This window comes from Mastomys coucha, unplaced genomic scaffold (assembly GCF_008632895.1).
Source record: "Mastomys coucha isolate ucsf_1 unplaced genomic scaffold, UCSF_Mcou_1 pScaffold1, whole genome shotgun sequence".
NCBI lineage: Eukaryota > Metazoa > Chordata > Mammalia > Rodentia > Muridae > Mastomys > Mastomys coucha.
The window spans coordinates 70340355-70368021 of NW_022196891.1; the positions used below are offsets into that span (position 1 = coordinate 70340355).

The 27667-nt window shown below is 39.0% G+C and overlaps 1 long non-coding RNA gene across 1 annotated transcript; it reads left to right on the forward strand.

The window, feature by feature from the left end:
- Positions 1–254: 254 nt before the first annotated feature.
- On the forward strand, positions 255–27132 carry LOC116071156. The gene is made up of 3 exons (XR_004110737.1): positions 255–309; positions 15599–15694; positions 26848–27132. It is a non-coding gene; the product is annotated as an uncharacterized LOC116071156 (long non-coding RNA).
- The last annotated feature ends 535 nt before the right edge of the window (positions 27133–27667 follow it).

The window sequence follows — 27667 nt, forward strand, 5'->3', positions numbered from 1 at the left end:
TTGGACAAGGTCTTATGTATCCTAGGCTCGCTTTGAACTCCCTGTGTAGCCAAAGATAACCCTGAACTCCTGATCCTTCTGCCTTTCAAATTCCAGAATTACAGGTCTTTGCTCTCACACCCAGTTATGTGGTGTTGGGATCAATCCTAGGGGCTTCATGCATGCTAAGAAAGCCCCCTGCCAATGAAGCCACACCCCAAGCTTCTGGTTAAGAGTTTGACACTTGGTAAGACAGATGTCCATCTTGTATTTCAGAGCTGACCCCAAGGCCAAGACCCAATGGTGCCTCTTCCGTCTAGACCCATGTTGGTGAGTACCAGCCTCTTCTGTCTAGTGACTCATGGTGGTGTGTACCACCAGCCTCTTCCGTCTCGTGGCTCACAGCTGCATTCAAATAAGTTTGTGTGTTTAAAAATAGTAACAGCATTTACTTAAGCAGCTAATAAATTATTTAACACGCTCTAGTTTTTCATTTGGAAACAGGACAGTTCTGTCTTCTTTGAGTGTATATTCAATGAACACTCTGGCTAATGGCAATCAGATGAATGCACTCAGAAAGCCTGGTTTATAGCTTGATCATTGTGTATTTTTAAAATAATTTTATTCACAGTGGATGCTATTTAATTTGCACCTATGGTGGACTATTGATAAATACAAGCACCATAATGAAGCCTGCTGTTGAAGTATAAGTTAATGGCAATAATTTAGCAGCTTCACCTCAAGATATCTTACTAAATTTTTAAGTGGCATTCAGTTAATTAAACCCCTTATGTAGCATATTAAACATTATTCAAATTAAGAGAGAATCATTGTCAGGATAGTATTGAACAATGTGTTATTTACAGAGAGCTATATTTGGGTTCCAAACAAATGTGTTATAATATCAATTTTTATGGTACACTTAAATATTCATATTTACCTTAAAGTAAATAGCAAATAATTTGCTAAATATGGAAAAAGTCTTTTTACATTGTAAATTATTAAATATATTATAAAATGAATTGAAACGATATTTAATAATACAATGATTAAAGTTTTAACTTTGTAGTAATTTAGTTATTATATTTTATATAAACGTTTAAAAAAGACAAAGAGCCAAAAGGTGCTCTTTGTGTTTGTATGTGTCCTTTAATAGTAAAAACTTAGTAAAGAAAAAAGAAAAAAAAAACCCTAGAAAATGGCTTCTCATAGGTATCAGTTTCCACTTTGTTTTGTTGTGAATTGTGTTCCTTTGGCAGAGGCACCATTATGAAAAACAGCGTGGTGGTCCTGGCCTATAGAGGATAAACAGAGACAGAAATATTGATTCTTGATACGTTTGGTCCTGAGGAAAAAAATTCTGCTTCATTGATGACAGAGAATGATGTCATTCTCTGCCTGTGAATGGTGAATTCAGCATTAAATTAGTTGAACTAGGATTGGCAAATAAAGGTTCATGAGAAGAGCCTATGCATATTCTCTACCTGGTCACTAAGCCTTCAGTTTATTAGTCTGTTTAGTGTTGGATGAGCAAAGAGTAATCGGCAGGAACAAAATGCTCCTGATTGCTGAGGATGCTGCCTCCAATGCAGGGATTTCTATGGGAATTTATGTCTGGCGTATATGCGATTAGACTCTCTGAATGCCCACTCTGGACTCACAGGTACTTCATCATTGTGTGGACTTACCATATAGGTCTTATCAAACTTAGAGAACACTTGCCACTTCTTATTTCCAGGACCTATCAATGTAACACCACCAGTGCAGTACCCTGGTATGAGGTCCTGAGTGAGTAAGGCTACTGTAAGTTCAAAGATCGTCAAACAGTATCATTGTCAAAGTTATTGGACCTTTCAAGGCAGGAATGAGTGACAGAGTGACAAATTGCTTTCATGTTTTTTTTTTTGCATAATAACAGAAGACAATGTATGAAATAGAAATTAGTAGGTGAATAGCTTGGGGGAGGGGAGGTGCCTGTAAAGTCCTATTCTGAGGAACTGTAGGCATTTGAGAGGAGGGAAGTGGGTGGAGGTGGGCGGGGAGAGAGGGAGAGGTGTGGGGAGGATCTGGGAAGAGTTGAGGGAGGGAATGAATAAGATCACAATACATTGCACTAAAATCTCAGAGTCACTAAAACATTTTTAAAAAATAAATTAGCAGGTAAGGATACACCCCCAGTTGTAGTGTACCTGCCCGACTTATACAAGGCCTTGGAGTTCATCCCTCATATTATAAAAAATGTGCAGTGGAAGAAATTAACTGGTATTAACACACTTGTAGCTTTCAAATCTTTGATGGTCATGATAATGTGCTCATACTTACCCAGAATGCAACTTGGGCTTCACTTTACTATAGCAGGCAAAGTAGTACTTCTGAAGTTTTGCATGGCACTTATCAGCACAGAAGCCATTCTTAATGAGTCATTTCCCAATCATAGGAAATTTCCCTTAGCCTCATAAGCCTGGGTCTGAGAATCAGGAGAGGTAATCTCATACACACAGTACTTGAATGTATTGGGATGAGGATGTTGTCTATTCATTTGTCTACGAGCTTATTTTTTCCCCCACCTTCACATTGTGGACTGTACAAGTCAATTGAGATTCTAATGAGACTTCGTGGGTCGCTGGCCTTTGCTACTTCATGAGTTCTTCTTTTCCCACCCTTTATCCCCCTGGCTTCACCTCTTATCACTAGATAGGTGAGAAAGAAGGATAGAAGGAAGAGGAGAGAAATAGAGATCCCTGAATCTAATTTCTTTTGTTTCTTCTTTGACTGTGGTTACTGGCAAACTACAAACAACTGTCCCTGAACAACCACCCATCACCAACCTCACCTTTGCAGCCCTGGGATTTATGTATCCTCTGAAAAATCCCCAGAATTCCAAACATCAAATGATCACAGAAACTATTTGCAGCTTGCAAAACCACGCCTCTGCTAGAGCACAAGACAAATCACAGTCAGCCGTTGGGAACAGGCGGAAGCAACCCCATATCCTTACACCTGGGATTAAAACAAACATAGATTCTTATAAATTTTTTTTTTGTGTTTTTTTTTTAAAGAATCCAAAATTCTAGGATTCTCACTGCATTCATAAGGTAAGACAGTTAAAGAATCAATTCTACATAGAAGCACTACCAAAAGACCCTTGGAAACTTTAACATTCAGGCCCAATTTACCTCAAGTGACCCTGTTCTGTTACCACGTAAAGCCATATCCAGGATTCTTCCCATTCCGTTTTGATTTTAGATATTGCCTAAAATGGCTGTACCACAGAAAAACCCATATCCCCATCTCAGGCAATTTATTTTTTCAATATTCAGTTCTTTCCTTGTAAATGTATGCATGAATGTATCAGAGAATTTTATTTTATACTATATAAGTACCATATAGTGTATGATTATTATATTATTAGTTTACATACAGTATATTATTTTATACTACATATCCAATAATACCACCTTCGGCAGTCTCTGAAGGTTTCCTGCTTTGTTTGGCTTGGGATCTCTGTACTTTAATGTTGTTTCAGGCCAATCCAGGGGATTTTCCAAACTTGATATATTTCAACAATTAGTTTTTTTTACTTCAATACATTATTACTGATGAATGCATCCATTGATATCAGGAGATGTCCACAATCCTTCGCAGCAGGCACATCTTCTTTAATCTGATTCTCCTCATCCCCATCTTGGCTACTAATTCTGGAGATTGTAGAATAATAATGAAAGGCCAGGCACAGCAGGGCTTGCTTTATAACTTTAGAAATGCAGCAAGGCATATGGAATGGGAATTGTTTTATCGTGTAGAGAGACTCAGTATCCTCCACTTCTTGGCCTTCTAGACTGCCCACATCCTACGGGTCAATAACCCACTTTTCATCAATACAGCAGTTTCCATGTAAGAAACGAGGACGAGTTACGAACGTAACAGGTGTTCTGATTTGTCAGCTTGCAACGATAGCTTTTCAAAGTGATTTTCAGTGGTCTCGGCGTAGTGAGTTCTGGCTTTGAGAGTCATTTACCATAGTCATGAAGTAGTCATATTTCTACTCCATAGTTGAAGTAAACCCAGGGATGCCTCATTTGTCTTTCTCCTACTCTGAGTTACCCGATGTCATCATCAGCAAATCTCAGCCTACAGCTCTGAATTTTTCTACTGTCTGAAAACTATATCGTCACAGTCTGAGCTCAGAGCTCTGGATCCTTGGTCTCAGATTTCTTGTTTGTCTAGAGCCTTTTTTAGCCTCTACAATGGTTGTATTTGCCCCTTCCCTTCGACCTTGTTTATAGTGTTGGCAATTTTAGAGAACAAACTCAAACTTTTATCCAACGTCATTCCTTTTCTTTCTATTAATATAATTAACGTTTGTGTGTCATTCTATTGGCTTGCCTTTTATTTGATATTTTATAAGTATCTTAAGTTTTATAATTTGACATTGAATTTATTCACTTTTAATCATACTTGAAACACATTTAACGTTATAGAATGTCTTCTTACCTTCTTTGCTTTTCACATACTTCATAGACCAGTGGAGTGCGATAACTGATATGTGTTCTGGTATGTTGTGCCTCCCTCTTGCAAGTATGCAAAGTTTATTGACCAGTGCTGGTCTACGGACCACATCTAAGTAGCAGTGTCCTAAAACACTAAGAGCTTCACAGGGACCACTTCATCAATTTGATGAATATTTCAGAAAATATATATTCTCTGTGTGGTATACAATGCTATAAATCTAATAACTTGTGTTCCCGTCATGTTATCAAATCCTCTGTGTTCTTTTTTTAAAATTGGATATTTTATTTATTTACATTTCAAATGTTATCTCCTTTCCTGTTTTTCCCTTTGTAACCCCCCTATCCCAACACCCCTTACCCTGCTTCTATAAGGGTGCTCCCCCCACTTCTATAAGAGTGCTCTGCCCACTCCTGCCTCACCACCCTAGCATTCCTCTACACTGGGGCATCAAACCTTCACAGAACCAAGGGCTACCCTTCCCACTGATGCCAGATAAGGTTCCTTCAACTCCTTTAGTCCTTCCCCTAACTCCTCCATTGGGGTTCCTGTGTTCAGTCCCATGGTTAGCTGAGAGCCTCCGCATCTGTATTGGTCAGGATCCGGCAGAGCCTCTCAGGAGACAGCTGTACCAGGTTCCTGTCAGCAAGCACTTCTTGGCATCAGCAATAGTGTCTGGGTTTGGTGTCTGCATGTAGGGTGCATGGATCCCCAGATGAGTCAGTCTCTGGATGGTCTTTCCTTCAGTCTCTGCTCCACTCTTTGTCCCTGTATTTACTTTAGACAGGAGCAATTTGGGATTAGAATATTGGAGATAGGTGGGTGGCCCAATCCCTCAACCGGGGTGGGGGCATGCCTAGCCTCTGGATATGGTCTTGACAGGTTCTACAACCCCCCCCCTTTGTTTGGTATTTCAGCTAATGTCATCTCTGTGGGATCCTGGGAGGCTCTTGTTTTCCTGGCATCTGGGACTTTATGCTTGCTAACCCAAGTTCTTCATCCCCCATTGCTACATACCTCAGCTCAATTTTTTGACCCTCAGTACATCTCCTCCATTTCCCCCCATACCTGATTCTTCCTCTCTTTTTCTCCTCCCCATCTTCTCTTCCTCCCAAGCGCCTCCCACCCTTTACTTTCCTTGATTACTTTGTTCCCCCTTCTAAGTAGGACTGAAGCATCCACTCTTTGGTCTTCCTTCCTCTTGAGCTTCATGTGGTCTGTGAGTTGTATCATGGGTGTTCCACACTCTTTGCATAATTTCCACTTGTCAGTGAATACATACCATGTGTAGTCTTTTGTGACTGAGTTACCTCGCTCAGGATGATGTTTTCTAGATATTCTATTTTCCTTCCATTTGCCTGTGAGTTTCATGAAGTCATTATTTTTAATAGCTGAGTAGTATTCCATTGTGTAAATGTACCACATTTCCTGTATCCATTCCTCTGTTGAGGGACATCTGGGTTCTTTCCAGTTTCTGGCTATTATAAATAAGGCTGCTATGAATATGGTGGAGCATGTGTCCTTATTACATGTTAGAGCATCTTCTGGGTATATGCCCAGGAGTGGTATAGCTGGGTCCTCCAGTAGTGCTTTGTCCAATTTTCTGAGGAACTGCCAGACTGATTTCCAGAATAGTTGTACCAGCTTGCAATTCCACCAGCAATGGAGGAGCATTCCTCTTTCTCCACATCCTTGCCAGCATCTGCTGTCACCTGAGTTTTTGATCTTAGCCATTCTGACTGGTGTGAGGTGGAATCTCAGGGTTGTTTTGATTTGCATTTCCCTGATGACTAAGGGTGCTGAACATTTCTTTAGGTGCCTCTTGGCCATTTGATATTCCTCAGTTGAATTTTTTTTCAATACAGGGTTTCTCTGTATATCCCTGACTGTCCTGGAACTCCCTCTGTAGACCAGGCTGGCCTCAAACTCAGAAATCCACCTGCCTCTTGAAAATTCTTTGTTTAGGTCGTTTCCCCATTTTTAATAGGGTTATTTGGTTCTCTGGAGTCTAACTTCTTGAATTCTTTGTATATATTGGGCTCTTTGTCAGATATAGGATTGGTAAAGATCTTTTCCCAATCTGTTGGTTTCTGTTTTGTCCTATTGATAGTGTCCTTTGCCTTAGAGAAGCTTTGCAATTTTAAGAGGTCCCATTTTTCAATTCTTGATCTTAGAGCATAAGCCATTGGTGTTCTGTTCAGGAAAAGTTCCCCTGTAACCATGTGTTCGAGGCTCTTCTATTAGGTTCAGTGTATGTGGTTTTATGTGGAGGTCCTTGATCTATTTAGACTTGAGCTTTGTACAGGGAGATAAGAATGGATCAATTTCCATTCTTCTACATGTTGACTGACAGTTGAACCAGCACCATTTGTTGAAAATGCTACTTTTTTCCCACTGGATGGTTTTAGCTTCTTTGTCTAAGATCAAGTGACCATAGGTATGTGGGTTCATTTTTGTGTCTTCAATTCTACTCCATTGATCTACCTGCCTGTCACTGTACCAATACCATGCAGTTTTTATCACTATTGCTCTGTAGTACAGCTTGAGGTCAGGGATGATGATTCCCCCAGAAGTTCTTTTAATGTTGAAAATTGTTTTTGCTATTCTGGTTTTTTTGTTATTCCAAATGAATTTGAGAATTTCTCTTTCTAACTCTATGAAGAGTTGAGTTGGAATTTTGTTGGGGATTGCATTGAATCTGTAGATTGCTTTCAGCAAGATGGCCATTTATACTATATTAATCCTGCCAATCCATGAGCATGGGAAATCTTTCCATCTTCTGAGGTCTTCTTCAATTTCTTTCTTCACAGACTTGAAATTCTTGTCCTATAAATCTTTTACTTGCTTTGTTAGAGTCAACACCATGAAACTTTATATTGTTTATCACTATTGTGAAGGGTGTCATTTTCCTAATTTCTTTCTCAACCTGTTTATCCTTTGAGTATAGGAAGTCTACTGACTTGTTTGAGTTAATGTTATATCCAGCCACTTTGCTGAAGTTGTTTATCAGCTTTAGGAGTTCTCTGGTGGAATTTATGGGGTCACTTAAGTATACTATCATATCATCTGCAAATAGTGATATTTTGACTTCTTCCTTTCCAATTTGTATCCCTTTGACCTTCTTTTGTTGTCTAATTGCTTAGCTAGAACTTCAACTACAATATTGAATAGGTAGGGAGAGAGTGGTCAGCCTTGTTTAGTTTCTTTGATTTTAGTGGGATTGCTTCAAGTTTCTCTCCATTTAATTTGATGTTGGCTACTGGTTATTCTTTTGTCTACTTGATCTATGTGTAGGAAGACTGTCAATCCTATACCATGGAGGAACTAACTGATCTTTTCTCTTTATAGTCTTTAAAAAATTAAATATGAATATAATTACATTATTTTCTCCCTTACCTTGCCTCTTTCCAACCTCTCCCATATACCCCTAGCTTTGCTTCTTCTGGAACTCATGACCTTTTAAAAATTGCTGTTTTAACAAAAATGCATGTGGATGTGTATGCGTGTGTGCGTGTGTACCCCCCCAATCTGTTTAGTGTTACTTGTATGTATATGGTTTCAGGGCTGATCTTTTGATATTAAATAATCAATTAGGGAGATTTTCCTTGCATAAGAATAATTTTCTTTCATCAGTTATTAGATGTCTGTAGTTTTTTTGTCTAGAGGTAGGACCCAGTGAGATTTCACATTAGCATGTCTTCTGATATTGTACTTGTTCAGATCTTGTTTAGGCAGGCACATTGTTGAGGTATTGTGGGTGTTGTTTCCCTGTCATTTCTAGGAGACACAATCTCACAACAGATTTTTCTCTTTGTTTAGCTTGTATAATATTTCTGCCCTCTCTTTTGTGATGTTCTCTAAGCCCTAGCTCTATGTGCCTTGATGCAGGTTTATCTGTTGGTTCTGTGTACCCCATAAACATGTATTCTCCGAATCTCTGCTGATTGTGGTATTCCGTAATGACCTCCCTTAGTTTTAAAGAGAGGTTGTTTTGACGATGGGTGAGAACTGTACTTATTTGTGGCTATAAAGATAAGGATTTGGAGTACAACTAGGAATTAAGCTGGTTTAGTAAAGTGATAGTAATAGATTCTCGTCTAAGATCCATAACCCTGTTAGTAATAGTTACTTGGCTAGGTTTACAGGACCAGGCATGATTTATCTCTCATTGAGTGGGCCTTAACATTCAATTAGAGAGCTTTTGCTTACCACCAGAATTTTAGTGGTGAAACTGCACCATTAAAGACATCTTGTTATGCAGGTCAACTGGTCATTGTTTAGTTTATAGGAATCAAAGGCAGGTATGATTATTAGTTGATTCCCTCTCTTGGAAGTTTGCATAGCACCTTCACATAATATAAAATCTAGTCCTCGGGGAAGAAGCTTTCAAGTAATATCCACCTGGGTTCCCCTGTGTCTGAAGTGCATAGTGTCTTCAGCAATAGTAACTTACCTTCAATCTCTAGGGGGCAAGCAAGTAACAGAAATAATTTACACAGTTTTAGGAGTCTCTTGAATTCCCCTGACTGAAAACTCAAAGGGGAGTTTCTCATACATGGTCGTGGGGTTTTGTTAGATAGTCTATGTCTCTTGGAAGAAAGCATTGTCAGCTCAGGTAACACAACTTCATCTAAATTATATATATGTATGTATATATATGTATATATTTGTATGTATATATGTATATATAATTATATATAATTTAAGTATGTAATAATAATTTCTAATTCCCTTTTCAGATATTCTGGCACTGTTATTAGATAGGCCATGGACTTCAAATGAAAAATCTGCTATTTTTATGCTTTGTGAATATAAGAATAAGATGACTCTTAATACCATACTGATATATGCATAGATCAGTTTATTGCCTTAACTCTCATCAGAGAGGTCTCCTCTTGCAGTAGACTGGAATGAAATAAAAATATGCATTTAAAATTATTATTGAGAGGTGTGTGCTGATTGCGGTCCTTCTTGATGTTTGCGTTCTTTGTACTTTGCATTTCGGTAATTACAGAGTCATTTGTTATCTTCCTCCAGACTCTTGGCTGCTTGTTGCCATCATCAGTCGCAACTCTAGCTTTCTGTATGCTGTTTGGGACTGGTCTGCTGGCTATGATTTATTTCAGCCTGTTTGGAACAAGAATTGCATTTTCTTTCTCCTTAAGCAGTGGAAAGATAGTTTTGCTCTTGTTTGTATAATAATACAGTTTGGCAGTTTTGGTCTTTTAGAATTTGGAGTGTATGGGTCCTGGCTTTTCTGACTTTCAGTTTCCACTGGGGTGGGGAGGAAAGCTGTTACTTTGTTTTTTTCATTTATGTATGACCTGTGGTTTTTCTTTTGCAGCTTTTTAATATTGTTTCTTTGTTCTGTGTATTTAGTGTTTTAACTATTATATAATCTGGAGGTTTCCTTTTCTGTCTTTTCTGCTTGGTGTCCTAGATGCTTCTTGAATTTGTGTGGGTATATTTTTCCTTAGTTTGGAGAAATTTTCTTCTCTGATTTGCTGAGTATCTGGTTCATACCCCTGCACTGGCATTTTCTTCTATATCTATGCTTATAATTCATTTGGTGGTGATCCACATTTCTTGCATGTTCCTTTCCTGAGTTTACGAAAAGGCTCATATTCTTTGCTTCTTTAGTCTAGTCTCTCTATTTGAGATGGAAATTGAAATTCATTTATTTCCCTTGAGAGTTTTAGTTGAGTCATTGAAAATTTTGACTTTGTGGTTGTTTGAAAGAGATGTCTCTGATCGTCTTGAGCATCTGAATGCCTGTCCCCAACTGGTGACACATTTGGGGGAGGCTTCAGGAGGTGTGTATGCCTTTGTTGTTGGAGGTTTGTCATTGGTGGAAGGTTTGGAGTTTAGTCTCATGCCAGCTTTAGTTCTCTCTCTGCTCCTCCCTAATGGTTCCAGACACGTGCTGTCAGCTGTTTCAGCTCCCATACCTGCTGCCACACTTGCTTCCCTTCTACAGTGGTGATAAAGTTGTATACCTCTGGAACACCAAGTCTAAGTAAATGCATCATCGTTCATAGGATGAAATTACCCTGATAACAGTGTCTTCTCACAGTGACAGAAGAGTAACTATCACAAACTCCATTTGAGTTCTTTAGTATTTCTATATATTTATTGATTTCAGTTTGCAAATTCTGGATTGTCTTCATCACTTCATTCAGCCCCACGGTCGTATTTTCTTAGGCATCACTCAGCCATTTATTCTCTTCAAGGTAATTCTTTTAAGTCCCATTGGGCTGTTTCTTTGCGTCTTCTTTAAACACCTTTGAAATTTTTTGTCTTGAGATTCATCTAGGTAATTCTCATTGGAGAATATCTCTATAGGACTTTTAGATTTCCTAATTTCTTAATTATGTCATTCATATATCTCCGTTCAATCTCCATTCGGTGGAAGCATTTTTGTTTGCTTTTTGTTTTGTTTTAAATAGAAGTTTCTTACATCATTTAGGTCAGATGTAAGCCAGGAACAAGAATTGAAATTCAAATCCTCATGATCTAGTTTTGCATCTACTGTTAACTTACAGTGGGTGAAAGTGAAAATCACTCCCTCAGTCTGTTAATGATACATGTCTACAAATAGTCATGATCCAGTAAATTTGTACTTTATAATTGTCATGGATACAAGATGATGGGGAATTCTAGTGGGATGGAGTTATGTCAGAAGACTGCAGCTGATTTATAAGTGATCCCCTAAGCAGAAAAAGGAGAGAAAACTATGTAAATAAGGCCTAAATGGTTGCACTCAGAAGAGAAGAGAAATGTTACAGAATAAAGAATCTTTTCTGTCTATTCATTATGGTCACAATTTCTAAATATCATTTCAAAATAACATTTGTATACAAGTACATTGCCACGAACAGAATCAAATTGCTTGTAGCTTTGAACACTAGGGATTTTGTTCATAAACAAGATGTAGAAGCAAGAGCCAAGCCAACTTCTTCGGCCATATAACTGGGATGATGAGCAACCACAGACTAAGACTTGGCAGCACAAAGAATTTCATCCCTTTTTTCATGTATTTACTTTATTGTGCTATATTTCCAGTTAATTAAATTCATCGTCAAATACACAATGGTTAGAACAGTGGAAAGAGGATTATAGTCATTTTACATAGTTTGAAAAAATACCGACAGGCTATCAGTCATAGAGAAAAATAGTCTACGAAGCTAATTAACATAGAAATTAACTAAAAAATATGTCCTGGGGCTGGTTTTTCTAAGCACAGATGCACAGACAAGGTTGGTAGCATAAACAGAGGATGAAGAATTGGAGATCAAGCATGGTCCAGTGCTCTCTCGTGCTCTTTAATGTGTATACATCGTTTAGAAATATTCACCTGTAGGAAGAGAGAAGGATTTATTTGGTTGCAGTATCTCGATGACGTAATCAATGTGTTAATTGCTCATTTATTTCTCTAATAAGTATTTATTGAAGGTTTGAACATTCTCTATACTAGAGTAAGCTCCAGGTAATGAGAAGTTGATCAAATACGTGTATGTATTAAGTTCAATGAGTACACCATGAGGACCCAGATGAGAAAATACACTGTTTTTATTGTGATACATGCTAGGTTAGGGAAGACTGAACTACCATGAAAACAATAACTAATGCCAGTATACATTTTAATACAGTGTGTACACATATCCAACAGGAAGGAGAATTGACATGGGCATGACTTGTGTACTTTTGCAGGAGCTCTTTCCCCATGGAAACACAGACCAATGTCTGACTCACCATATAGGATACCATTGACAAGCCAAAGAAATATGATCCTACTGAAGTCCAACTTGGGGAAACCAATGTTTTTTGGCTTACTTAGAAAATGTGGATTAGATGATTGTTATAGGAGACTGGATGACTCCAAAGTAGCTGTACCAGTGACAGTGTCACCCCAGCAAGGATGACGACTTCTCCTAGCTACACAGATTGTTATGTTAATCTTCCACACTTTATACCCTACAGACCATGAGGCTGTGTTCAATTAGGTAAAAAATTCGAAGCTCAAGAGGGACTGGATGAGACATCAGGTGAGGGTCTGATGACCTTCTGTAGATTCTCTTTCTATGAAGGACTGTCAACAGCCAACAGGCCTGATTTTGCGGGTCCTTTGTAAGCAGTCACAGGTACTCTGATGAAGAGGACAATGTCACACTCAGAGGATGACTGTGCAATGTGTACACAAATATTTAAATGAACATGTTAACAGTCTAAGCTACTTTGAGCTTCGTTAGAGTCGTAGGCATGGGCCATAGCCAACTCTAGTGGGCTTACCACTGTGATTTGGGGAGTACCTGGTAGAGATGTAGAGTCTTGTGTTGTGGGAAATAATAAAAATGCAGTTCACGCCATGCTGGCAGGCCTTGGCAGGCTGGCCAGCCAGGTACTGTCGGGCATGGCTGGCCTGTTCTCATCCTGTGGAGACTCTCTTGACTCAGAGCTCCGAAATCTCTCCACCCAGCTTGCTAAGTTCCCATTGACAGGTCATTACCATGCCAACCCCATGCTTCAAAATTCCCATGGCCTCTTGGGGTTCACTTCTTGCAAACCACACTTTGCCACTGTACCTTTCTCTTCGGAACCCAGTTGAGCCACTGTGTGAAGGACAACACCACACAAACTTAGTTCAGAATAAATGGTAACCCAGTTGCTGGGAGCAACAACTAGAATCCTAATCTCGTAAGCCATATTAAACAAACCTAAATCCTCCGGTGGTGAGGCCTGGCGGATTCATCATCTAAACCAGAGATCACTTGTAGCTACATCTTCTTGTTCCTGCTGTCCCATCCAAGAGGCCCATGTCCTCACCCTCTCCTCCTCTTCTCTTCTTCACTCCAACCTGGAAGTCCTGCCTGCTCATCCAGTGACTGGTTTCTTTGTTCATTAGAAGGGTCACATGAAATCGAAATCCTGAGTACTGATTCACTCCTTGTATAGGCAGCCCCTCTTAGAGAAGTTGAATTAACATCAAAATACAAACAGCACCAGGGCTATCCACAACAGTCTTGTCTGTGGAGACTACACTAACATTTTTTAAAATAGATAATTTTAAAAAATTTAATCTTTCTCATATAGGAACACCATGTGTTTAATCATATTTCCTTCTCATTCCCCACTCCAGTTCCTCTGGGATCCCTCCCAGATGTCCTCTCTGAAATTCCTGTTATGTGTTTTTCTTTTTTAAAAAAATTCATTGAGTCTAATTATTGCTGCTCACATCTGCATGAGTGTGAGGTCATCCATGGGAATATGAACAACCTTCCAGAACCATACCTCTAAGGAAAAACCAAGTCTCCCTTCACTAGCAGGCATCAATTGTCAATCACTCCTCTGCTGGGGTGGGATCTCATGTATTCTCTCCTCATCTATGCTGGAATGCTGGATATGGGTTGATATTGTTCATTCTTCATTCCATCACTCTGGTTTAGCTCTCTCTCTCTCTCTCTCTCTCTCTCTCTTTCTCTCTCACACACACACACACACACACACACACACACCCACCAACACACACACACACACACACACACACACACACACACACACACACACACACACACACACACACAGAGTCCCCACAAACCATTCTGTAGCATTTACTCAGTCTAAATTGGTTTTCTCTAGATCATTTTTCTATTTAATGTTTCTGGCATTTTATTTTATTTATTTTGTTTTAATACTTTAGGACTTTTGGCAAACACTGACTAGGAACTAACTCCTCTTCCATACAAGTCCTTCATGCTCACATCAATCCTGCTCATGTCCCCTCTTCTGCTTTTAACTCATTTTTCCCCTTCAGCTTCTGCTTTCCGATCTATCTCTGCCTTCCACTGCTTTTTCTTTTCACCGGCACCAGCTTTGAGACAGAGGCATAGAAGGCAAGGTTTCTGTATGTTCTGAACTGTCACCCCGACAAGTCAGAGGGAAGAATGAGGGACTCACCCATCAGGCAGCCTTCATCACTGCTCTTGGGCCCCACCACAGGGCCATATTGTCCATATAACTAGCTGCTGGCCTCTTGAAGCCCTGTACTCCCCACTGCTAGGACACACGTGTGTGTTAGACCCACTGAGGACCTCAGAGCACATGGAGTCCAACCTTTCCATTTCACAGAAACACTGTTTTGGAAAGTCTCAACTTGTGAGATTTAAACATGAAATCATTAGCTCCGAACCACCAACCAGAGACCCTTCATGGGCCTGACTTATGTTGCAGTTGCGTAGCTTGGTCTTCCTGTGGGACTCCTCACAGTGGGATTTGGGACTGTCGCTGACTCTGTTGCCTGTTCTTGGGACCCTTTTTCCCATACTGGGTTGCCTTGTCTAACCTTCATAGAAGAAGAGATGCCTAGACTTATTGCAAAGTGATATGTCATGGCTGGTTGATGTCCATTGGAGGCCTGCCCCTTTCTGAAGAGAAATGGAGGAGGAATGGATTGGGGCAGGGGAGAGGAGAGTTTATGGAGAGGGATGGGAGGAGAGTAGGGAGGGGAAATTGTAATAGGGAATGTGAAATAAATTAAAACAAAAAGGAAAGTGATCCACCCAGTTCTACTCTCCCCCAAAATTAGTGCTGTGGACCTATTCTTATAAGGCAGTAGACTTGTTCAATGACACAGTAGGCTAATCCCAAGCCCTTTTAGTTGCTTCTCATAACTAATAAAATAGTCTATTGATGTTAATAAACTCAAATCTGTTGTGGTTTCAAATTTTAACTTCAAATTTCACTTCAAATGGTATGCACAGTCCAGTTATCATATACATCTCTACTTGCCACCTGCATAGAATAAGCTGACAGTTCCAATGTCTTGATGTGTGTTGGGAGGTGGGAACCTATACTTCTTATCTTCTTACATCATCCACTTGTCTAGGAGGAGAAAAAGAGAATGGAAACTAGGGTAACTATCCGTAGCGAACAGCTGTCTGTTCTTTGTTTTGTCATAACTGCTGTTCTGCATATGAACCCCACATTGTAAAAGAAGGTGAAGGCGCAGTGGGGTTTCCTTTGTATTAGGTGTCACTGTTAGTTTGACATTACTGAATTACTTTTCTCATTTACTTATTGTTTAAATGTTGTTCTTTGGGTTTTTCCATTTTAGGGTCTCCATCATTTCACCCATCTCTCACTGCATGGAGCTCACTCCATGGCCTTTCATTATTATAGGACCCATCCACCAATCCCTGTCTCTCCTGGGGTAAGTAAGTCTGAGCCTTAAGCTTTCTTCACTTTCTATTATATATACTTAGTTTACAGGACAACTAAACCGATGGCATATGAAACGGTGACTGTATAGGCTAAGTCCTTGCACCCTTTTTGGGAACTCATCATTCCTTCCCTCCTATTTCCTATCAACTCTTGAATGCACTGGTAATATAATGCTTTATAATTAAGGCAAACTTTAAATGTGAGATGTCAATTTATTGAAGATAGTAAGAAGGGTCTATTCACATCAACTTGTATAGTAATCATGTTGAAATAATATGTCAAATGCTTTTCTTTCCCGTGTTTGAGATCCTGGCCATTCAGACTTACATCTCTAAGCTTCAGATATTGAGTCTGCCAATCCCTGTGTGACCTTGATTTCTGTTTTTCATGAGAACCAGAGCACGCGCAGAACTCACTTCATAGGCTCCCTGTGAGTAAGCAGTTAAAGTTCAATGTCTGACACTCACTAAATACTCACCAAGTGCTATGAATCATTGTAATTGTTTGATATTTATTATTTTTTACCAAATCACACTTCAATCTCCCTATTATTATTTTTGCCTATAAAACTCAAGGTTTTTATCTCAAGGCAATATATTTAGAAGGAAAAAAACCCTTTTAATACATCTTTGCACTCTACATCAGGCTCAGTATGTTGCTATGCACATAGAAGCTGTTTAATAAGTAAAAAAAATCTAAACAAAAAAACAAAAACAAAAATTCAACTTTACACTCTTTTTTTTTTGCTCCAATGTGTTTTTATGAAACTCAAGTAAGTTCTTATTTTATTAGTAAGTCAAAGGATATTATAGTCTAGAAGGGAGCTCACACAGTTTTTCATAGCATGCTAATGTGTTGTACTATGTACAAGAGTTTCTAAAAACAAACCTTGTGGAATACACTATGTACAGAGTCCACTCACAATGCCTCCCAACTCCAAGGTTTCCTCTGGCATTTTGCATATTTTCTCTCTTAATTTCCTTCTAGCAACCACTGGGAATGATCTTGTCTTATCTATATTCACTGTTGATTTTATTTACTCGAAACTTACTTATATTTTCAGTTATTTGTTGGACTTCAAATGTTCGTGCTTTGGAAATGGAGTTTGTATGATTTGAGAGTTTTTCCTAAGGAATTATCCTCTTAGCACTTTTTTTTTTCAAGTTACAAAGATTCAAAATTTAAACATATCAGTGTATTATGGCAGAAATACCTGTATTCTTCTCAAGAAATATTTATGAGTAAATACAGCTTCCCTTATTTGTGGAAAGACTAAAGTGTCTAATCTTCTACTCTGTCTCTGTTTAGTAGCTCTTCATCAGAAGCTATCAAATGTCATCTAAGTTCTCTCAAGTGAGAGCTCACCTTGACCCTGCATCCTCCAGTCCCTCCAGGCCACTGGAAAGCTTCTCTGACATTATCTACCAGGAGTTCCTTCTTTGCTCACTTCAGCTTGGCTTCCACATGCACCCCTCCACAGAGATGACCATCATTAGTTCCCAGAGACTTCCACGTTGCCAGGCACAGTGTCGTTTATCTTCTCATCTTACTTCATCTCTCGGCAAGATTCAGAAATGAACCATTTTTTTCTGTAATTGTGCTTTTTTTACATCTCTGCTGAGGGCCCTCTTATCTTCTGAGCTGTTTCGTCTAGTATCTTTTCTGGACCTGTTCACTCCTCCATCCTTGAGATGTCGGCCTTCCTTACTGCTCTATCCTGGGATTTGCTTTCTTTTAATACTTTCTCTCCTTCCCTCCCTCCCTCCCTCCCTCCCTCTGTCCATCCCTCCTCTCTCTCCCCCTCCCTCCCTCTCTCCCCATTCTTTTTCTCTCAATAAGTGACTTCATCTTATTCAGTCACAACAAATATGTGCCAGTGATTTAAAACCTTACATTTCTAGTAAAAAACAACTAATTCTTAAACTTCATTAACTATCTGTTTAGCATTAGCATCATGTAAAAAGGATGCCGCAGCACAAATTCTTTAAATTGGAACACTTAATTTTTCTCCTTAAACTGGTACTTTCCTGATCTGTAGTCGTTCCCCATAATAAACAGAGTCACCATTAGCATAGATATTAGAGCTAGAAAATTAAGAACTATGCTTACACTTTCCCCATCTGCCAATCTGCCCATAAATCCTCTTAATGCCAATCGTAATGCTTGATGTGAACCCATCAACCTTCCACTAGCATTGCTCTAGGACAACTTATCATCACATTCTATTTCAAAGAAGTCATAATTTAACAGACTCCTAAAATCCAGTAAGTCTATACCTCTTATGACTACAGGTATACCTCTGTGCATATCTACTTTGATATCTTTCTGTATACATGTGTGCACACATGTGTATACACATATTTATCTATCTGAAAACCCTCCAAATGTTTTAGTCATGGGAATACATAGTTATACATGTGAACACATGCCTATCTACATGTGGGCACATGCCCTTGCTTTTCAAAGTCAGACAGCTTTTCATGACCATTCAAAGAGAACATGGCTCTTTGCCATGCTCTTCAGACACTCACAATCTGTCCTTCTTCTCAGTTTCCATCTCATTTTATGCTTTCACCTCTTAGCTCTCCAAGCTTCTATCCTACTGTTCTCTTAATTTCTGGGTCACAATGGACTTTCTTGCTATGGGGACTTTGAATTCCCCACTGTTTGATATTTTCTCATCTCAGCTTTTGGTGTGTGCATCTTATCTCATTCTTTAATGTCTTCTCATTGAAAGGCTTCCCTTTTAAAATAGATTGCCCTGTGCTTCCACAGGGACATTATTTCCTTTCTATGCACTTTAGTGAAATGCAGACTGTTCCATTTTGGTTGTTTACTTGCTTGTCAGCTAGCAGAAGACTTGTCTCAAAAGGGAAATTGTCATTTTTTATTTCCTTTTATGTTATCATCAGCAAGTAACACTGAGTAACGCTGTAGCTTTTATATAAGTAGATATGTATCCAAGACAAAGAAATAATGTATGTGATTAATTTTATTCTTATATTGAAACAAAAGATTGTGTTGGGTGGAATGGTAGAAACATCAGCGTCAAATCTGAGCCTGTATTTTCTTTATTTATTTCCTTAGGTTTTATAGTTCAAACTCAAGAACTTCTTGTTTAGAAAATATAATGTACAGAATGCTATCACTGAACTTCACAGCTTAGATTTTCCTTTCAGGGATTTTAGACTATGTAATTAACCAACAAGCTATAGCTAAGTTCCAACTTTAATGAGACAGACCTTCATAATTACATGTTGTTCTCTTACACATTGCTATTATGACATTACTTAACTAGTGAATTGGTATAATCCCAATTTAGAAATTAAGAATATAATTTTATTTCAATTTTACTATTGCACATTTCTTCTAATGTTGGCCTTTGGGTCATGTAAATAGAGGATTCTCTACATTCATTTTTCTGCGTAATAATAATATGTAGTACAATAAAGACTTTTTATTAGCCATGATAAGGAATACCACTCTGTGTTTGGAGCCTTTTAATGTGGGCTCTGTGTTGGCTTATTCTTTCTTCTCTTTATTGAACAATTTGAAAGCTCCATTACAGGTTTATCAACACAATTTGAGTCACCAGGTGGAAATTACAATTAAAAATAAAAAGTAAAATAGTAACCTATTAACTAGTCATGTAAACAAACCATAGTAATTGTAGAATTATTTTTATTTGGTCACCCATGAAAATGAGCCTATGTCATCTTAAAAAACAAAACAAAACAAAACAAAACAAAACAAAAACAATCCAAATTCTTCCTCATGAAAAACTGGATTAAATTCTTGCCAGAGAATGTTCCTGACTATTGTGACAATGCACCTCTTTGTAATAGTCAGCATCACATTATTCCAATCACCTGTCAGACCTCAAGTTCTAATCCAGGACCAGATCCCTGACTTAACGTCTTCTTGAACCTCTACTGTCTGTTGGTATTAACAGTCTTGGAGAACAAGTCGGGCAGACTGTGTTCAGAACCCTGCTTTTCCTTTTAGGGCTGGTTTCCCTTCCTCAGCACCTAGACCAGTGGTGTCCAGCCCTGTTAGGCCCTGTTTGCTGTTGCCCATTCATATAACATCTGCTGTTGCTCTGATATGACATCTACTGATTATAAACCGGCTAGTAGATAATTATGACAAAGTTAACGAAAGTCAGGCTTCTGCTTTCTTACACAGCCTCGTGAAGACTCTGATTAATGTTCATATATTTTTATATATTTATATTTTATAAATTTAATTTAAAATCAACCATCCATTAATTTATCTATAGCACACATAAATAATTGCTAGAACGTATACATATAAATTAGATTTATATTTCATAAATATATGCAAGTGTATGTTTATTTATAATAATTTATATATTTATATAATTTACAAAGTTAAGATTTTTTGCTAGTCAGCTTTCTGTTTCTGGGTACCCATAACTGAAAAACACGAAGCTTTTACTTTGCTTACAGTTTATGACATTTTAGTCAGTTGGTTTTGTTGCCTTTGGACCTGCGATAAGGCAGAGCATCATAGCAGGCACATGGACCTGGGGAAGCTGCTGGTCTCATGATAGCTAGGAAAGCAAAGAGAAAGGGAAAGAAGGGGCTGGTACCCAAAACCTCCTTCAAGAGTATTCTTCCAAAGGTCTCTGATCTCCCACTCAGGTCTGCTGATTAAAGGATCCCCCCCTCCTTTGGAGCCAGCCTTTCCAACAGCTCTTCCTGGTATCTTGGCTATAATTTTCTAAAAGCACTGCCTTTGCCATTCAGACTTCCCTAGACCATAGTTTCTCTTCCTGTGGCTGATGGGGGAGTAGCTGAGGGTTGTGTTGAGCTTCAGACAAGAACACTAGCCGCGGAGCTATGTAGCTCTGCATTAGTGTAATAGATGGTTTAAGATCTCACGTGTAGTGATCCACTCTAGTCCTTCCTAGTGTAGGTGTGAGACCCTTCCTCTAAAGCTGGCTCTCCTGCCTTCACAACTCAGAGATGGAAGGCTCGCCAACACCTTGAAGAGAAATGCGTCTGCCAGTGCAGGGCACTGCACATCTGTGGGCAGAGACAGAAAGACAAGAATAGAATATCTGGCCTGAGAAGCTATTTTTTTTTTTTTAACTGTAAGCTTCAGATATGTCTAGTTTCATTAGCAGAAGATTTGTGTTCTTTCGATGCCTGATGAAAATACGAGTGAGTCCCCCTAATGAAAATATGAAGAACTTATTCAATCATACAGGATAGAAAATTGTAAAGACATCCCAACGATTTGGGCTTTCGTGATGGGAATCAAGCACCCAGATGCATTAGAATGCTTGCGTGTATGAGCATAAGCCCGCAGCTCTACAAACAATAATATCACATGTTGAAATTGCAGCTGCCATACACTCCAGCTGCAATAATGGAAAATAAACACTGATCAATGATGCTAGAGGAATGAATTATGCTTGTAGATTCCCTGCTAAAGTGATATTAGAAAATTATTCTCCAATAAAGAGAAGATCAAATAATATGAAGCCAAAACTTGTAGAAAAAGAAAAAGACTATGGAAGAGTGTGTATTAGTGACACATTATGTTTTTCTTGATCTCCTAATGCATGTGTTGTCCAGTTTGTTGGTAAAGTGTTGAGATTTATTTTCTAGTTCTAAATAAGTAGTCATTGAAGTAGTTAATATTGTATTTATTACTTTCTGTCATTTTTTAGGAGGAGACCCTCTAAATGATATAAATTTCAGGGTCCTAAAGTTGGATCTCTCTTTGTGTGCTGCTTACATGTGCCTTGTCTAGCCTCAATATGAGGGCTTTTTGCCTTGTCTCATTGTATCTTGTTTTGTTGTGTTTGGTTGTTGTCTATGGAGGTCTGCTTTTTTTTTTTCTGAAGGGAAATGGAGTGGGAGTGGATCTAGGAGCTGAGAGGAGTGGAGAAAAAAGAAACTGTGGTCAGGATGTATTGTACGAGAGAAGAATCTATTTTCAATAAAAAAAAAGTATAAAATCAGAACAACTCAGAACTTTAATATGAAGAAGTAATAAAATGAGAAAACTTTATAATAAGAAAGAGGGACCATGAGTTATGGCCGACCATTGTAGCTATTGCTCTGTCTCTTTGGAATATGAGGATTGATGGACAGTGTGCAGGTCAGGGAATGAGCACTCTTCCCCCGATACTCATGGAGGCTTATTTCCTGTTAAATTCAGATATACATGAGAAGGTTAAAAAAAAATGCCCCTGCACTTATATGTCAAAGTCAAAGTCAAGACAAATAAATTATAAAATTGTATAATATAACTGGCCATTTAAAAAAGGTGTCTGGAAATGGAGGTTATTAGCATGTAAGGCTGCCTGGTATCTTGAGTGTCAAAGTATGCTCCGTGGCTTTCTGTTTTCACAATTATCTTCCTTAAACTTGCTATTAAAACAAACAACTCCTAACACACACCCACAAACACACACACACAAACACACACACACATACACACACATATACATACACTCACACACTCACACACTCACAGTCACATACTCACACACTCACACACTCACACTCACAGTCACATACTCACACACATATACACTCACACACTTACACACTCATACTTACACTCACACACACAGTCACACACACATGCATGCACTCACACACACATGCACGCACACACATATACATATACTCACACACACACACTCACACACACACAAACACACACATGCATGCACACACAAACACACACACATGCATGCACACACATACTCACACACTCACAGTCACATACACTCACACACATATACACTCACACACACTTACACATTCATATTTACACTCACTCACACAGTCTCATACACACACACATGCACTCACACACACATGCACGTACACACATATACATACACTCACACACACTCACATACACACACAAACACACGCACGCACGCACACATACACTCACACACTCACACACAGTCGCACACACTCATACACATATACACTCACACACACTCACACACTCATACTTAGCACTCACACACAGTCACACACACTCACACACACACAGACACACTCACTCCTCAAGGCTTTCTGCAGATACCCATTCACCACATCCCCCCTTTCTTGGGCGGTATTGTCAGTGCTGTGCCACTCCTCCTTTTATGTCTCTATATGTATCTGTGCTTATGTGTAGGTATAGATGCGTGTGTGCATCTGGAGGCCAGAGGTTAATATTCAGTGTCTTCCTTCACATTTCCCTTTATTTTCCTTTATTTATTTATTTATTTATTTATTTATTTATTTTTGAGACAGAATCTCTTACTGAACCCGGAGCCCACTGATTCACTTACGCATCTGGCCAGCTAGCCCAGGCATCTTCGTGTCTCCCTCTCTCAGCACTGGAGTTAGGGAGGGTGCTTTAGGTCACAATTTTTACATGGGTGTGGGAGGGCAAACACAAGTCCTCATACTTGCAAAGTAAGCACTTTCTGATGAGTCACCTCATTGTTTGTGTGTTTTGTTTGTTTGTTTGAGACAGAGTCATCATCAGCTCAGAGTCTTATGTGCACTAAGCTGGCCCGCAAGTCTGTCAGGTGACCCTCCTGCCTCTGTGTTCTAACTGCTGAGATTTTAGGCCTGAGCCTCCATGTATGGCTATGGCTGTCTCTCCTCTCCCCCCACCCCCCACCTCCGCCCTAGTAACTTCTTTTACCCATTAGAAATACACTGGTTGCCGTACAGCGTAACCACCACCAGTTCTGAAAGATTAGGATTCATGATTCACCTATTAAAATGCAAATGCTCTGTGCTGGGCCAAGACTTCTTCTGGTCTTATTTTCTGACTGACTAAAGGGATTCCTTTAAGAGTAGGTTGTTTCCATGTTTCGGTTTTGTAAGCAGGCTTAAAATAACCCCAGTCCATAGCACACATGGCTGAATGAAAAACAGGGATTTCTGTCTGGAACCACATCTGTCAATGACCTCTGGCTCCTGCCCTATCGCTGCAGGCCTGAGTGATGTTGGAGCTGCTTCTCTCTTGTGAGGACAGTCTCCTACGTGTCACTGGAGTCTAATGATAGTTCTCATCAGCTCAGAGAGCTGGTGTTATGTCAATAAAATATTAGGTGCTAGAAATACTTTTGGCATCAATTCTCCATCCAAATTTTGTTTCTGGGAAAACTTTCACCCAATTCTCTCTTCCCTAAGAGCAAAACCTCCATACAAAACACTCACCTTACCAGTAATAGCTTCTATTAATAGGTGCAGTATCTGTCATGCTCTATGCTAAGCGCCTCACTAGATTAACTCTTTTAACACTCACAAATGCCCTCAAGGCAGGTACAGGTACCGTCATCACTTCTTGTATTTGACAAGCGAGGCATCGGAAGCATAAGGCAATTTGGTACCTTGAGAAAGCCACACCCTAAATGAGGGGTCTGACTTGAGGGTAGAGCTTGAGCGTCTGTTCACATCCTAGACTTCCAATTCTTTTGTAATGTGTACAGACGATCTTTAAAAAGCCTAAAAAACGTAGCATTTTAATATCCTTCTCCCACCACTGCATCCTGTTTGTCTGCCTCTTCCCCGGCAGGCTTAGAATACAGCTCTCCTTGCTCTGAGTGCTCTCTGCATGCTCACCCCACACCTGCATCTGTAGGAAGACAGGAAGGCAAGTGTGAAGCCCTTGGCTAGAAGTGATGTTCATGGGCAGAGCTTATAGTCAGTGCGCTTTAGAGCTCCTCGTGGTGCAGACCCCTCCCTCAGCTCTAAGATGCCACAAGATGCCTCATCTGCATCTGAGTGGCCTGTGCCATATCCCAAAGAGAAGTCACTTAAAAAAATCACAGATGCCCACCCACCTCCAGACTATAACAGAGTGTGAGGTAAATTACATTTGCTCAGTTGCTGGTCCAGTACTGAGAAAAAATTAGGTCACCTATGAATGTTTTTTATTATCCTGTGTGTTTTATAAGTTAGGAAGTACCTAAGAATTGTAACACTGCTTAGGAACAATCTCCCCAGCATATAGTTTTCATCTGCATTCAGAAAATATTCATACTATTTGATGCTTTAATCACTTGGGTTCTACTAACAACATCCAGTTGGCTGATTTGGTAGCACTTGCCTAGGTAGTATATCAGCTTGAAATCTACAAAGTTTTAATTTCCAATTAGAATTACCTTTAGGTTTGAGGGATGGTATTATTTTGTTTTTTAAAGCATCAGGTATTAGATGCGTGTTTTACAGCTGGTCTCCATTCAAATATTTCTTTCTGTGAAAAATTCTACCTGTTTCCCTCTTTCTAGTTAGAGGAAAATTAGTCTTTAGAACTGGAAGGGAAGGGCTGGAAAGATGGCACACAGTGGTTAGGAGCACTGGCTCCTCTTGCAGAGGGTTGGAGTTTGGCTCCCAGCACCCACATTAGGCAGGTTGTAACACCCTGGAACTCCTGTTTTAGGGAGTATTATGCTTTTCCTGGCTTTCAAAGGCACCCATACACATGCAACACAACACACACACACACACACACACACACACACACACACACACACACACCTTTTACCGAAGGAACTCAATTAAAATGCTACCAGTGACAACTCATTGTGCAGCTGTTAAATGAGAAACCATCCCTTGGAATGAGGAAAGTAATGGGCAAACCAAGAAATGGATAAACTAGATCCATGTTATCCTGTCTGTAGATGAGGAACTCTGGTGAGTCTACGGAGTTCCTGAGTAAGTCTTATGAACCCACAGGTACTTGATCCCAATGTGCTGACTGAATAGACACTCCATTGTGTCCGTCTACCTAGTTACCTGTATGCACTCTCCCACCAAATTGCCTTGGTTTAAATCTTAAGTCTTTAATTGGCAACTGAACATGTTTCAAACACTACCTTGCCTTTCTATGATGTAATTTCTTCATTACCAACCACATAGAATTGACAGGAGGGAAACATTGGTAAGATGTATTGTATACTTAGCCCTGTCCCTGATCATTAGAGAGAGTGATATTTATGAGACACATACACCACGAGGACACAGGTGTACTGGCTTTTCAACATTTTATGTTCAATATTATACGGACCTTGGTTTTATAGAACATATAGAATAAGGCAGCATACTGGTTGTTCTGGTTCCTGATTTTGGAAGGAGCAGGAAGTGAATAGGCTAAGATCTGATGCTTCTCTTTCAGACATATTACAGGACAATAAAGTTTCCGTTAAAAGTTTCTCACTTTGAGTTCAGCTTCAAGGACACCGTAGAACAAAATTCCCAATATTTATGCATGGCTATTAGAGTTGTATATCTATATGCTACAAAGTAAAAATACAGATTAAGTCTCCCTGGAACTGGCAACAGGTCTAATTCTGGGCAGGGTGATACTATTATTATATTAAGTACATACGTATTCAGATTAAAAAAATCTACAGTCTTGTGTGTGCATGCATGCATGCATGCATATCACAAAAAACTTTCAAGACAAAGAGAGAAAACTTTCTTTCTTTCTTTCTTTCTTTCTTTCTTTCTTTCTTTCTTTCTTTCTTTTTGTTCTCTCTCTGTGTCTTTCTCTTTCTTTCTTTTCTTCTTTCTTCCCTCCTTTCTTTTTTGGCACCCAGAGTCTATTGATTCCTTCTCAGAATAATATTTTCAAATGAATGCTCACAATAATAATAATCACAGGGACACAAATAAGTTTAAAATATAATTTTCATGAGTTCCAAAAAGTTCCTGTGCCTCAAAGCACATGTTCTTGTTGCAGACAAACTGAGTCTAAGAAACAAGGATGGATGTAAAACGTGGAGAGTGTTTTTATTTAAGGTTAAAAATGTATTGTATGTGAACTGTATCAAGATGGGTAATTGAAGTTCTTATTAATTTGGTGCTTATCTATATCTTTTGAATTCTTATCTTTCTTCTTTGCTTAACTTAACAACACTCTTTGGTAATTAGAGTATGGTCTATTCTTTTTGGTGGTCATAATGTAAATTGTTTACATTTATTTATTTATATATTTATATATTTATTTATTTATGGATGAATAGAGTCATATAGCTTGTTTTTAAGCCCTGATGAACTTTTAGTTAAACCTGTTAACTGTTTTGTTTTTGTTTTTGTTTTTATTTTTGCTGTTGTTGCTTCTAACATACCTTCTTCATCTCAGTGTTGAGCACTTAAGTGTATCCTTTAGATGGTGAAGCAAGTAAAAATGATCTCTCTAGCAAACTCATCCTCTTCAGAGCAGACATGAACCTCTCAGGGAGTGCACTCCTGCTCCTGCATAAGTAGGAGCTCTTCGGATGATGTGGAGACTTCAGAAAAACCTGTGTAGAAGCTGCTTGAGCCACAGTAATGTGACAGCATTCCAGGCAATTTTATTGGAGGACCTCTTTCTCAGGAAAGAAGAATACCCGAATCCTTTAATAAAGTTTCAACAATGTGCAAAGTATAATCTATCTCTGTCTTCTCCAGGATCAAGGAATTCAAACATTACTCTCCCACCACCTCAAACCAAGACCCTTTTCCATTCCTTCTTGCTTCCTTTCCCCACCAAACTTCCTTCAGGATCCTGCTCTTTCCTAGGAGAGGGCTGAGCTTAGTCAAAGTGCACTGTCGTGAGACACCAGCCATTGATCTTATACAGGCTTCCCATTGCTGTAGCCCAGCTCATATTAGTGCTTATATTAAAATTATCTAACAAATAAAGCTAATAAAAGGAAGAATGTATTAAATATCTTTCCCATGCTAGATGCCGTGCAATGAATTTTAAATATTAGTTTTCTTACTAAGCCCTATAATGAAAACAAAATACTCAGTGAATTGGTCCGAGCGGCTGTGATCAAAAAGGGGACTGGTGTGCCTTTAAAGGAGAAATGTTAATGTTCAATGATTATAAAAATGGAATATTGACCAAAGGTGGGAAGCATTAAAAATTATGATTTCCTGGTTCCATAAATGAAGGTTCACATCTACCTTCCTGTGCT